Genomic DNA, 12,590 nt, shown 5'->3' with positions numbered 1-12,590 from the left:
TCTTATTATATATGATTTAAACATAATACATAGTTAAAAATAATATTTTGATATCGAACACGCCCAGTTTTGTAATTAAAGATAATGAAGGTCACACAACGGCTCATTCGAAATGGAAAGAAACTAATTTCAAATCTGTTATTAACCTCTCATGGTTCTTGGTTTTTAACTTTCTTATTGCTCTTAGCTAATAATGTTTATTAAATGTAATAATGGATGCGTTCCGAAAGTTATAACGAAACGAACGAGTCGAACGACAGTAACAGGGCCCGTGAACCTGGTGAAATCAGTTATTTTACAGACTTATGGGATGCTCTAGACGAAAGGGCAGGCGTAGCGTTTTGTTTATAAAAAAATTCCGCATGGCGTCCAGCGGAAGGCATTTCCTTCTGACAGACATAAACTCTACTGCGGATACTATTACTCACTTTAATCACTTTGTAAGAATAGTTGAGGCACCCTCATCTTGCTTCATATCGCTCTCTGTTAAAATTATAATACAATTCCCGAACTAGTGCAGTTTGAAGCGATCATGCACCCGCGGTGTCTGCAGGCAGCAGACGATTCTCACCAAACGAACGAACCTCCTGGCTCGTGCGTTTGGTGAATCTCGTTCTTGCACGAGACGCACGGAATGCGACTTTTGGGACAGCATAATGAACCTCACGAAACACACGGAAGCACTTATGGAACGGCCAGTTGTCATAACTCGTTTAACGCGTTAAACTCGTGCGACTATCGGAACGGGCCCTACATTTATGTTGTGATTGTATGAAACACTTGCACGACAAACTAACGCACAAAGATCTCTGATTTTTTCAGAGTTTTGGTTCTAGAGCCCCCTAAATTGTATCCCCCGGGCCCCGCACTTGTCGATATCAGAAAAATTATAACGTCGTCGTCGCCTTGTAATCAAGGGATCCGGGGTTCGAAACCCGTTGGAGGCACATTGCACAGTGGTTCGGATCCCACTTTAGGTCCAGTCACGATTAGCATATCTGTGCATGAAGTGAACTCCAAACAACTCAAATCAGTAAATGTGAAAAGTAAGTTGTGTGGGGAGACTGCCGTAACGTGTCGCTTCTGTAAGAAAAGTAAACTAGTGCTACAGAGATTATATTTCTTGACTAATAGCCTCTTCGCTTCGTGTCCCGGAAGGTTGGAACATTGACACGTCCTCTCGAGAGAATTGTTACCCAACACACAACGCAATGTTGATTGAGTCACAAGAGGATTTGTACGTCTCATAAGGCCTCTTTGACAATCGCCTCGTTAGCAACGCAGCAGAACCATTGCTGCCTCTGAGTACCAAGTACCACCCACTTCAACAGCTGCGGTTGACCTACGTGAGGGTCATTATGAAACATCCTCGCAACGCAATTATGCAACACTGTGATGTCTCCAGTGGCATAGTGGTAACGTCGTCGCCTTGTGACGACGGGGTCCCGGGTTCGATACTCGGTGGAGGCCCATAGTGGTTCGAATTCCACTTTAAACTCAGGTGTCAGATCTTTCGGAGGCCACCCAATTGTCAAACTCACTTTCACACTGCGTTTTGCAGACTAACAAGGCCCTGGCGCCAGAACATGCAGCCAGGTTATTCCTATATATAGGAATTCTGTTGTGTTGTCCAAATGCGGTTTGTGACTGTCTCTTTACTCACCTCATCATAATCACCCAGGCCCGAAGCTAGAATTTTATCCCGGGGAAGCTCATCCCTTATCAGCAGCCATCTAAATGCGATAAGTGTGTGTGTGTTGGGGTTAGAAGCCCTGAAGATCCCAGGTTCGATACCCGGTGGCATGGCCGTCGCCAGAAATTTTCCTAGGGGGGTCGAATCGAAGATGTCGAGGACACTCCCTCCCCACAAAAATATTCTGATACAGACCAGTGGCATATGCAGACGTTTGCGAAAGAGGGGTTCATTTTTAAAATTATTGCATTATCGGTATTTTAAATTGCGTATTAATACTACTACTAGTAGTAGTAGCAGCAGTAGCAGTTTTAGTTTAGTTTATTTTAGCATCCAATAATAACCCACAGCGCTACAGCCCTTGAAGGGCCTTGGCTTACCTACCGACTGCTGGTCTCCCTCCCACACTGTTCCTCCGTCACCTGTTATAGCGTGGAGGTCTTAGACCAGTATTGGGGTGACGGGTGATCAGCCCGACGAACCCCCAGCCGTTGTTGTAGGTCTTCTTGACCGGGTTACGCTCACTCACTCGGAGCTTCCCAATTTCCTCACGATGGTGGGTTGCCACCGGCCCTATACGTAGGCCGAATAAATTCCGACCAGAGCCGGATTCGAACCTACGCCGTCCCGCAGCGAACGATCTCATCGCACCTGGAAGCGAATAATACTGTGCCATGAAAATGGCGGTGTGCACACAGATCCTCTGGAGTAAATGGTGGTCATTGGTCTGATTTAATGGTACACTCGAAATCGAATGAAACGCCCCCCCTTACGGTTATGCAACCCGGAATTTTATATCATCTAGTTTCGCCAGGAATAGCAGCTCGCGAGAAGCGTAGTGTTTCCAACTCTTGAATCTAGCCACAGATTCACGCGACCGGGTGGAGATCTTGCTTTCCTCTTGATTTGATTTTAACGGACAAGAAGTTTATTTTGAGAATGTCTCTGGTAATAATAACAAGTGTTATTAACATTTATGCTTGAGTTTTTTATTATTGTTTTACCACTTCCGAACGAATATGTGAAGATTTTATTTTTAATTTTGCAATAACGCTTTCGGCATTTTTCCTTCAGAGTTATTCTTTTTGTTTTTAAATTTTTGGCGACATCTGATTTGGAAAAAGTTCCACGAAGTTTGTTTTAAGTGTAAATGCATCTGGACATACAGTGTAGAGTGGGATTCGAACAACAAATATGAGCTTCCGTCGCGAATCGAACCAGCGCTCCTTTCATTATGTTTTCTTTCCACGTTTATTAAAATTTGCTTCCTTCAGCCTACTTCCGATTGTCGTATATTTCAATTCGTATTCCCGTTTTTTTTTCATTTTCATTGTTCGAGCCGTGATAACTTTCTCTCTTACTCTGGTTATTCGAATACTTTTATACTTAATTTTTTTTCCTTTCTCGATTTTCCCTTTGCACTCATTACAGATTTCGGTATCGCGCTTTTCCATATTTTCAGTAATTTAATTCTTTGACTATTTTTAATTTGCCCTTAGTCCGAATCAAGAAAATATGTTAGGAAATGTTTCCCGTGTAAATCTTATTGTATGGTGGTGTAAAATTGATGCCAGCTTTTTCTTGCGATAAGGGTCTCATTTATTAACCATGGTGGGAAGGGGGGCGGAGGGGTGCCAGAAACCTTCCAGTCGGAATATGCCTGAAACGAAAAGCATAGATCGACCACAACGAAAAAAATCCTTGGGACGAAAAGTACCCGCGCAGATCTCCCTTCTTCCCTTCAGTTCGGGCCATAAGGAAGCATGGTCCACTCTCCCCCGCCCCTCCTCGCGGGAGTACGGTGCACAGGAGTCGTGGGTCTGTGCAGGTTGTTTTGCTTGTGGTTCCACTCTTCCATCAGCATGTGGTTGCTGAGTGCTATCTGCGAGTGAGGGGGAGGGGGTGACGAGCAACACTGCCACAGCGAGTCGCTGTAAATGATTTCATTGTCTGTGCTGGGTGAAACCGGTTCGTTGTGCTCCTACACTTTTCCGATACATTTCTGCCAGCCTTTCTAGCGAAGCGAGGTCATATGTTCCAGATGCGAACTCTCGTCAGGCATGAATGTATCACTGAGTTTGTCCCGTCACAATTTTATAAATTGATAATTCATCCGTATTATCGCGATTAACTCAAGAGGCAGAAGAGTGATGTAAAATAACCGAAATAGAAATTGATGCATTTGTGCCTGGTGCTAGTGTAACGACGAAGTTAACTCTTTATAAATGATGAAATAGGTAGCCCTTGCGCTCAAATACACTTATACCTTGGCACAGAAAAAAATCTAACTTATCGCTGATCTCTTACTACATTTGGAATACAGCCAAGAGCGATGTAAAGCAATGCAATTACATTGTGAATGTTTCACATCCTATAATCTTTCTTTATCTCGTAGCGGGGGCGGGGGTTCATTCATTACAAATATCTAGGAATGGATTTAGCAGCAATCCGTGATATACTTAAATATCATAACATTCTGCGTAGCCAGGGTTCTTGGGTCCTAGCCTCTGATAATGAGTTTTTCTTTTTCGTTGTTTCTTCAATCTTCATCAATTTCCCTGAAGCATCATTCATCCTTTGTCGCCATTGGCTATATGTAAAAGTTGACATAAATTTAGTAAATTTTGAAAAGAAAACACAAGGATCTGCTTTTCTCATAGCTCGCCAAACATGCACATTTCTGTATTTTATGCTTTCAGCGCTATCATTATTCTTGGCAGGCAATGGAATTGAAGCAACTCTCACAACTAACGTAAACTACATATCACTCAGGCATGACAATTCTCGCGGGCAAAGTGGATTTTTTTGGCACATGGTAGCGCAATAACTATCTTCTGGCCTAGATTTAAATCCGTACTTTTTATTCCAGTTGAGTGATTGACTCACAATTTTGCCATTGAAGGTTTGGGTTGTATTTGGGTTATACGTGTTGTGTTTTTGGTGCGCTAGGAAAAAGCAATCCCAAATGTTCGCACTGAACAGAAAATTGTGTGCTTTTCCTCTCTCTCTCTCTCTCTCTTCCAACTCCGTCCCTCTCTCTCACTCCAAGTCCCCAATATTTAGGTAAACTGTTGTTAGAAACATATTTTCCGAAGAATATCCACATTGAAAGTAATATTCCCCAATTGTTTTGATAGGGCATTTCTATTGCTCCGAACGAATTATCTCCGTAAGAGGACTAGGGCCTCCCCTATGGCGCAATCGTAGAGTCGTCACCTTTAATCAAGGGGTCCCGGGTTCGATACCCGGTGGAGGAACATAGTGGTTCGGAACCAACTATAAACTGTAGGTCCAGTCCCAATTAGCCTTTCTGTGCACAAGTGGACTTAAAAAACAACAATTCAATTCAATTCAATTGAATCATCTTATCAATATTTTTAAATCTGCATGCACCTGCTTAATTTAATAGATTATACACTTATATTCATTGCGGGCAGAAATGTGCGAGAAGACAATGCATTTTTTTAATGGAATGCATGAGTCAATAATAATGTATATTTTACGGTATATACTCTTTTATATTGCATTGATTCAATAGTATCCTTATTTCCTAAAGCAAGCGTGAGTTTCTTTGCACACACCACACAGGCCCTGCTTGACGTAAATCTCAGATGCAGTAACTTCACGGTTGCCTTTGCCACCATGCTTTGGCTTTAATTCGAGCCCCGGTGGGTGCTTCGTTCGAGATCCTGCAGCAGTTTTACTCGTATCTATGCCTTGAGCATGTCACTTGCAACGGAACCAATAAAATGAAACTTTCTGCACCGGAATGGGCGTGAAACTCTACATGCACCAATGATAAGCTGTTTTCAAGAGGCACGTGCCACGTGCAGCATGTCCCTTCGGTCCGAATGTTCCTTTACGATATCATTTCATCATGCCTTACACTTCGGAATTTCCAAGAGAGGAGATAGTCCGCATGTTCTTGTGCGGCGGATCTGCTTTCAAGAGTAGATTGGCCAGCGAAGTCTTCCAATCGAAAACATTTGGGCGTTGATGGTGAGAGAGTGGGAACCTAGACAACAGAGAACAACGGAAGCTCTACTGGCTCACGTGTTTGATGTTTCGGAGAGTTTAACGAGAAGACCAAACTCTGCTCGTGGAATCCTTGCCTCGTCGACTATATGATGTGCTTGAATCCAACGGCGGGTGAACACAGTATTGAAACTCCGCACTGTTTAACCGATGTTCTTTGCTACATCCCAGAACAAAACTAATAATTACACACATCTCCATATGCAACTTATCTTTCCAATTCTTTCTTATTGATACCTTGGTGCTCTTGGTTACTTTTTCGCACACCTGAACCATTATATTATATTCTATAATATTAATATTCACATTATTGACAGGTTTGATTCACATGCAATTCAAATGCGCAGCACACATGCACCCATTCCTAACACTTAACTGTTAGTTACATTACACCTATCACGTTGCCACAGTTCTAAATCATGGGTGTCCAGGGGGAGGGGCATTATGGCGCAGAGTGTGATGGAAATTTGACTGAGTAAACAGGGCACAAGTTGAATTACGTCATCAATTAGCCATTGCTGTTATACAAATAGTCATTTGTAGATTGTCAGGGGAATTGTTACGGGTAATAAGTAATATTGGTGGGGGGGGGCGATATCCAACTCTTACATATTAGGCCTTAGATTGATAGGAAAATTATGGTGGGCGATTAATGAAGTTAGTGAGATTTTAAGGTAGCGGGATTGATAATTATTTGGGGTGGGGGGCAGGGAATCCCAAGTCTTGTGTATTACTATTACGTCTTAGATTGCTTTTTTGGAGGGAGCAATATCAGCAGGAAGTCTAAAATTGGCATAGAAATTTTGTTGGGAAGATTGAGTATTAAATTTGAGGTGGAGGGGAGGGGAATGAAGTTTTTATAAAATGGTATGACTTAGATTGTGAAGGGATTTCTGACGATTAAGAAATTGACAAAGATCCGGGCGGGACTCGAACCCGAAACATTCGGTGTCTGGATCGTTAGTCCACCACTAACCCCGCTTGGCCGCAGAGCCGGTTCTCTTTGGTGGCCAAGCGCGTTAAGTGGTCCACTTCCGATACCACGAAATTTCCGGGTTTGAGCCACGGCTTCAGTATTGGTATCATGGCATCAATTTAATCTAATCGTCACTCATCCTCATTAGCCGAAAGTGGCAGAAGAGCGACTTAAAATAACAAAAGGTACAAAAACAACTTTAACACTAGCAATTTCTGATCTATAGATGCGTATTAGCTTTGATTGTTGACTCTTGAATGATAAGCTTACGATTATTATTGTTAATATAAATTGCCATCCATCAACGGAAGGACGGACCAATCGATCATTTAATTCATGACGTTTTTTTGGTATTTGTTGTCCCTTCGGATCAGCTTCGAAACCTAAGGAAATTATTAGATGTTTGTCTGAAGTTAGTGACAATGGTTTTTTAAATTCCTGTAGCTCTTTCAGCCGACGCGGGAACCACCTTTATGGCAGTGATCCTCTGTTGCCGCGTTTACCTACGAAGGAACTCGTGGTCAATCAACCAATTAGGCCTACCGCTTGGGCAAGAAACGATAACTTCACAAAGCCCTCTTCTCCGAAGCAGCCAGCAGGGAAACAGGATTTTGTCACAATAACCCTTTTGCTCTGTGAATGAACACCGGTTCTAACAACGTTTCTACTTAATTGGACATTATCCATTGTTTTTCCTTTTGATTGAACATATATTCTATCTATATATTTCGAGACATTTCAAGAGATCACCTCTTCTCTCATCTTCAGGCGAACAATTTTTGCTATGTCTGTAGTGTGATTGGAACTATGACAGTCCATGATTTTGCTCCAAATCCGGTCCGCTAAGCAACCAGTCTTAGATGCACATTCGAAATCGACATCTATAAAGCAAAATATGTTTGAAGTGAAGATCTTATTGAATGAAACATAGCTCGACTCACCCTCACATTTGCATTTTTTTAGATAACTTGCATGCACTTCGTATAGAAGACTGAAAATTCACACTATTTGGCATGGCAAATAGACCTTATTCCAGCTTCGCTGAAAGTTCGATGTATGTAATAATTGTCAGTCATGACGTTCAACGCCCTCTGCGCGTGTGTTGTGATGGGTTACCGTGTTTTAATTCCATTTCATGCTCAGAAAGGCTGCCCGAAGTGGGACCTACAGTTGAAAGTGAGATCCGAACCACTAGGCAGTTGTGTCTCCACCAGGAATCGAACCTGGGACTCCGTGATTATAGGGGGTTAACGAGTTCATGGCTTTACAGTTTCGTGAATTGAAGGAAGCTAAGGTGAGAAAAATGTGAAGAAATGTCTTCTACACGGAACTAACTATGTGTGTGTATGTATGTAAAACTTTCTAGCACATCCATTTTCCTACCTTCATTTTATCATCATTACGTAGAATTTTGCACCAGTGATTTTTCACTACGTTCTAGGTCACGTCACTTTGAGTCGTAAAGTATTGTCTGTAATTCAGTTTTAGTATAGTTTTTAGCCTCTCACCCAAGAATTTTTAAGGTGGGAGAAGGGAGGTGGGACTCAACTTCTGGAAAAAATAGTGCGAGTTCAATTGAGAATACGAAAATGGAGCGGAATGATTATATTGCTAAAATATCTTCAGGAAAGTAAAGCGTAAAATTGAATTCTGCCTCTGAGTGAGTCCATGATATTGTTTATGTTTGAAGGTAATATATTAAACATGACTATCAGCATAACCTAACGCATATAATGAGATGATTTATTAGTGTTACCAGGCTAAAGGTGTGGAGTGCGGCCTGTTGCCTCCTTCATTACGGAATTCCACATGTAAAAATTGATCAGCTCTTATTGCGAGTAACCATTATAGGCTTAGACCAAATTCTGGCGTTTATATTTCAATTCACTTTCTCGATTGACTAGATTTTAAGCGGAGCGTCATTCAGTTGTCTGTCAGTGTTCTTTTTTGCAGAAGCAACAGCAGCTCGCTCGCACCCACAGTGCCCCGCCCACTCGACGAGACGCGTTGTCTGTGCAGTGCAGAACAGTGACAGTGTTGCCTCTCTATTCGATCTTTGTATTCTCCTTTGCCTGCCACTACACACACATTTCAGACAATTCTTCCCATACAACAAATGGAAAAGCAATCAGGCAACTGTTAAATGGCTCTTTTCTAGATTTTGTATTAACACTTTCCACGGTCAAGATATGTTAACTTGGTTCTGTTTCGTATTCCCACAATTTGGCTTCGTGCAGTAGGGGTTTATATTGCAAGCTTAAAAAAAAACGTAGGCAGGTATTTTAACATTTTAATTTTCATCAGTTGCATGATTGTATGAAAGAATATGGTGGAAAAATACACTACTTAAGACAATATCACTAATAATAATTGGCCGCCTCTGTGCCCGAGCGTGGTAAGCCATCGGCTTTTGATCTCGCTGCCGAAATTCCCGGGTTGGAGTCCCGGCCTGGGTATGATTGTTTATGAGTGTTCCTTCATGCATTTTATCATACACTTATCCTCATCGTTGCGATTAACCAAAAGTAAAGTAAAAAAAGAAAGATAATACTAGTAATAATAATAATATGAATCTAGCCCCCATGGTTTCTTTATGACTGTCCTCTTATCAATTTCATCGAGTCATCATTCATCCTCAATGTTGCGATTAGCCAATAAATGGTAGAGAAGCTGCGAAAAATAAGATGTAAAATAATAACAGAATTTTCTCCGCAGAAGGAAAAATAAATTCTCCAGAACACATGCAATACAGGAAAAGAGTGTCCTGTAATGTGAGTCTGTAAACTAAATGTAACTCACGAATGAAGAAGTTTACGTGAAGGTTTCGTCTCCTACGAAGCAATACAGGCTTGGATGGCGCAATGGTATCGTCGTCGCCTTGTATTCAAGGAGTCCCGGTGGAGGCACAAAGGGGTTCGGATCCCACTTTAAACTGTAGGTCCAGTCCCGATTAGTCATACTGTGTATTGTGGACTTAAAACAACAAATCAACAACCAACCTACCAATACAGGGTTGGAAACACTACAGTTATAGGTTTGGAAACACTGCTCTTCTCGGGAACTACTCTACCAGGCGAAACTAGATGATATAAAATTACGGGTTGCATAACCGTAAGGGAGGGCGTTTCTTTCGAATTTGTGTGTACACCATCCTCTCATCATACGCATGCTGTTAAAATAACATTTTGCAGGTTTGTCTACAATTCAAAAGAGGGGAATGGGACTTTTGGTGCACCCTGTACATAGTGAGAAAGAGAGAGAAATGAAGAGAACCAGCGGAAGAATGAAGGAATGAGAAAGAGAAGCAGAGGACGAAAGAAAGAGAAAGAAATAAAAGGAATGGAGAGGAAAATAGAGGGCGAAAGAAAGAAAAATAAATAGAAGAAAAAGAGAAAGAAACAGAGGGCGAGAAAAGGAAAGGAAATAAAAGGAAGAGAGACAAATAGAGGGCGAGAGAAAGAAAAATAAATAGAAGAGGAAGAGAGGAACAGAGGGCAAAAGAAAGGGAAAGAAATGGAGGGACTAGAGCGAGAGAAGGCAGAAAGACAGACAGGGACAGAGAAAGAAATATAGACAGAAGAAGGAAGAGATCGAGAAAGAGAGAGCTAAAGATAGAAAGAATGAAAAGAAGGTGAAGAAGGAATGAATGATAAAAATATTAATAGAAAAAGAGACTCGTAGCAGCACCACAAAATTCTATGGATAACCAGGTGTTTTTAGCCTACGTTTTCCATAACTTTTTAGAAAAATCCTTCCCACCTTTCTTTTCACTCAACCTACGTTTCCCTCGGCCGATGGAAATTTCCTACCCATGACTGCTGTAGAGTTGAAGAAGTGATGTAAGTTCAGCAAAGCGTTCACAAAGAAGTTGCAACAGTACTGTGCAGTGAGAAATCCCACCTGCCTGCAGCATTAGCATACAATAAGCAATGGAATACTCACTGAGGTCAGCGAATATATCCCGGACACGAAACTCAGCGCTTGACTGTGTTGCTAATGTCTAGATTGTTGTTCTTCGAGGCGGTTGTGACAGTGGCGTACCCAGAATTTAATTTTGGGAGAGCTGTTATACAGGGTGTTTCACTCGTAAGGGGCCCCGGAAAAAGTGTTATAAAAATCTTAATAAAAGAGGATATGAAACCAAATTTGTACATGACATACCTTTATGATTGAGAAATGAAGGTACATTACAAGAAGTGCTGGAAGTGACCTCCCCCCCACCCACCTGTATACACAGTTCAACACGGCGGCGCTGCATGTTCGTGAATGTTGCTGCCAGACTATCGGCGTGACTGCCTGGATTTCACGGCGGATGTTCTCACGTAACTCGTCGATGGTACGTGGTTTGTTCTTGTACAGTGGGATCCATGAGTATTACCGTGCAAATTGTCCATTACTATTTTCATTAATTTTTCTCTTACATCCTGTCTGTTTTTAAGTGATGGATATTTATGTACGCTGGTGCAGAAGTTGCCAACAGCTTGTTTTGAGTTTTCTTTTAATTCTTGAAGCTCTTAGTGGGTCAAATAAAGTGCACGAACATGGTGATGGACAATTTGCACGGTAATACTCATGGATCCCACTGTACACACTACCTTTAAGGTGTGTGTGTGTGTGTACAAGAGTTACGAGTTACGTGAGAACATCGGGGACCCCTTACGAGTGGGACACTCTGTATCATGTGCAGGAAACGCTGGGAAGAATTTCAAGTTGAAGTATGTATGTGTATTTATACATACACATATGTGTAAAAAAAAAGTAAAGTGCTCCCCTGTGCTTATCACCACGCCATGAAGGTGTATAAGGGGTGTGGAGTTAGGGCCCCACACTTTCTTGATCACGGCCGAAGGTGAGGGTGATGTGATCAGCTCCTGGTACCCACTTTATACGACGCTGAGTGGGCGCCGGAGCCGCTTGAACAGGTGGAAAAAATCCCGGTTCTCCTCCACTGGGGATAGAACCCCAGTCTCTCGCATGATACTTCAGACGCCCTAACGACTTTTTTTTTTTTAAGAAAGACTCCTACGCGGCAGCCTTCCCCACACATTAAATTCATAAATGTCAATTTCAATTTTCATTTTTTTCATCTGAACAGACGAACACAAACATCAATGTCCGAGCCGGGATTCGAACCAGGGACCCCTGGCGTCGACAACGACTGAGCTACCGCTACATATGCATGTGTGTGAATTACACATATGTATATAAACATTGTGCGTATAGTAAGGAAGTAATATGCCAAATTTGGATTACGTTTCACGACATAATATATTAATAATTAATAATTATAATCTAATTAACATGATAATGTGTTAATGAGAAATATGACTGCAGATCTTGATGGTATAGGCTTATAAACTAGAGATATTGGACTGCAATCTTCAAAGGTTTCCCATCATATCTATCAGTATGTTTTTTAAATTTATTTTATCACGAAATATGCCTATTATTTTTGACGGGGTGAACCAGCAGGGTGGTCACTCTGGCCCACCTCTTGTCGCTCTGCCTGTATTGTGCAAGACAGTCAGGTTTAGACCACTGGCGTACGCAGGGAGGGGGAGCTGATTGGGCTGCAGCCCCTCCGGAAATTTGGAGAAACCGGAGCTACTACGTGGAAGTGAGGTTGACTTTTTGATGCCTTACCAGAAGGTCGTCCCTTACGCTCCCAAAAAGGCCAGAAAATTTGCATTTCTACCCTAGTTAGAGGCTGCGGTGGCTCAGTCGGTAACGCGTCTGACTACCATGCTAAAGGTCCCGGGTTCGATCCCCAGCCGGTTCACATCCGGGAACTTTTCTAACGTGGGGGAAACCCTGGGACCACGAACGGGTCAGGAAATGAAACAATTTTTTAACAAGATTAGAAATTTAAAATAGTGAGGAAACACC

At 42.0% G+C, this 12,590-nt stretch overlaps 1 protein-coding gene across 2 annotated transcripts in view; it reads left to right on the top strand.

Annotated features, from left to right (window-relative positions):
- The window catches only part of LOC146004565 (putative E3 ubiquitin-protein ligase RNF144A), a 200,152-nt gene that overhangs the window by 141,023 nt on the left and 46,539 nt on the right, over window positions 1–12,590 (top strand). The gene's annotated exons all lie outside the window — the stretch shown is intronic.

Source organism: Lepisma saccharinum, chromosome 22 (genome assembly GCF_977018435.1).
Source record: "Lepisma saccharinum chromosome 22, izLepSacc3.1, whole genome shotgun sequence".
In the NCBI taxonomy this organism is placed as follows: domain Eukaryota; kingdom Metazoa; phylum Arthropoda; class Insecta; order Zygentoma; family Lepismatidae; genus Lepisma; species Lepisma saccharinum.
Note: the sequence above shows the minus strand (reverse complement) of the source record. Positions and strands in the feature narration are given on the sequence as shown.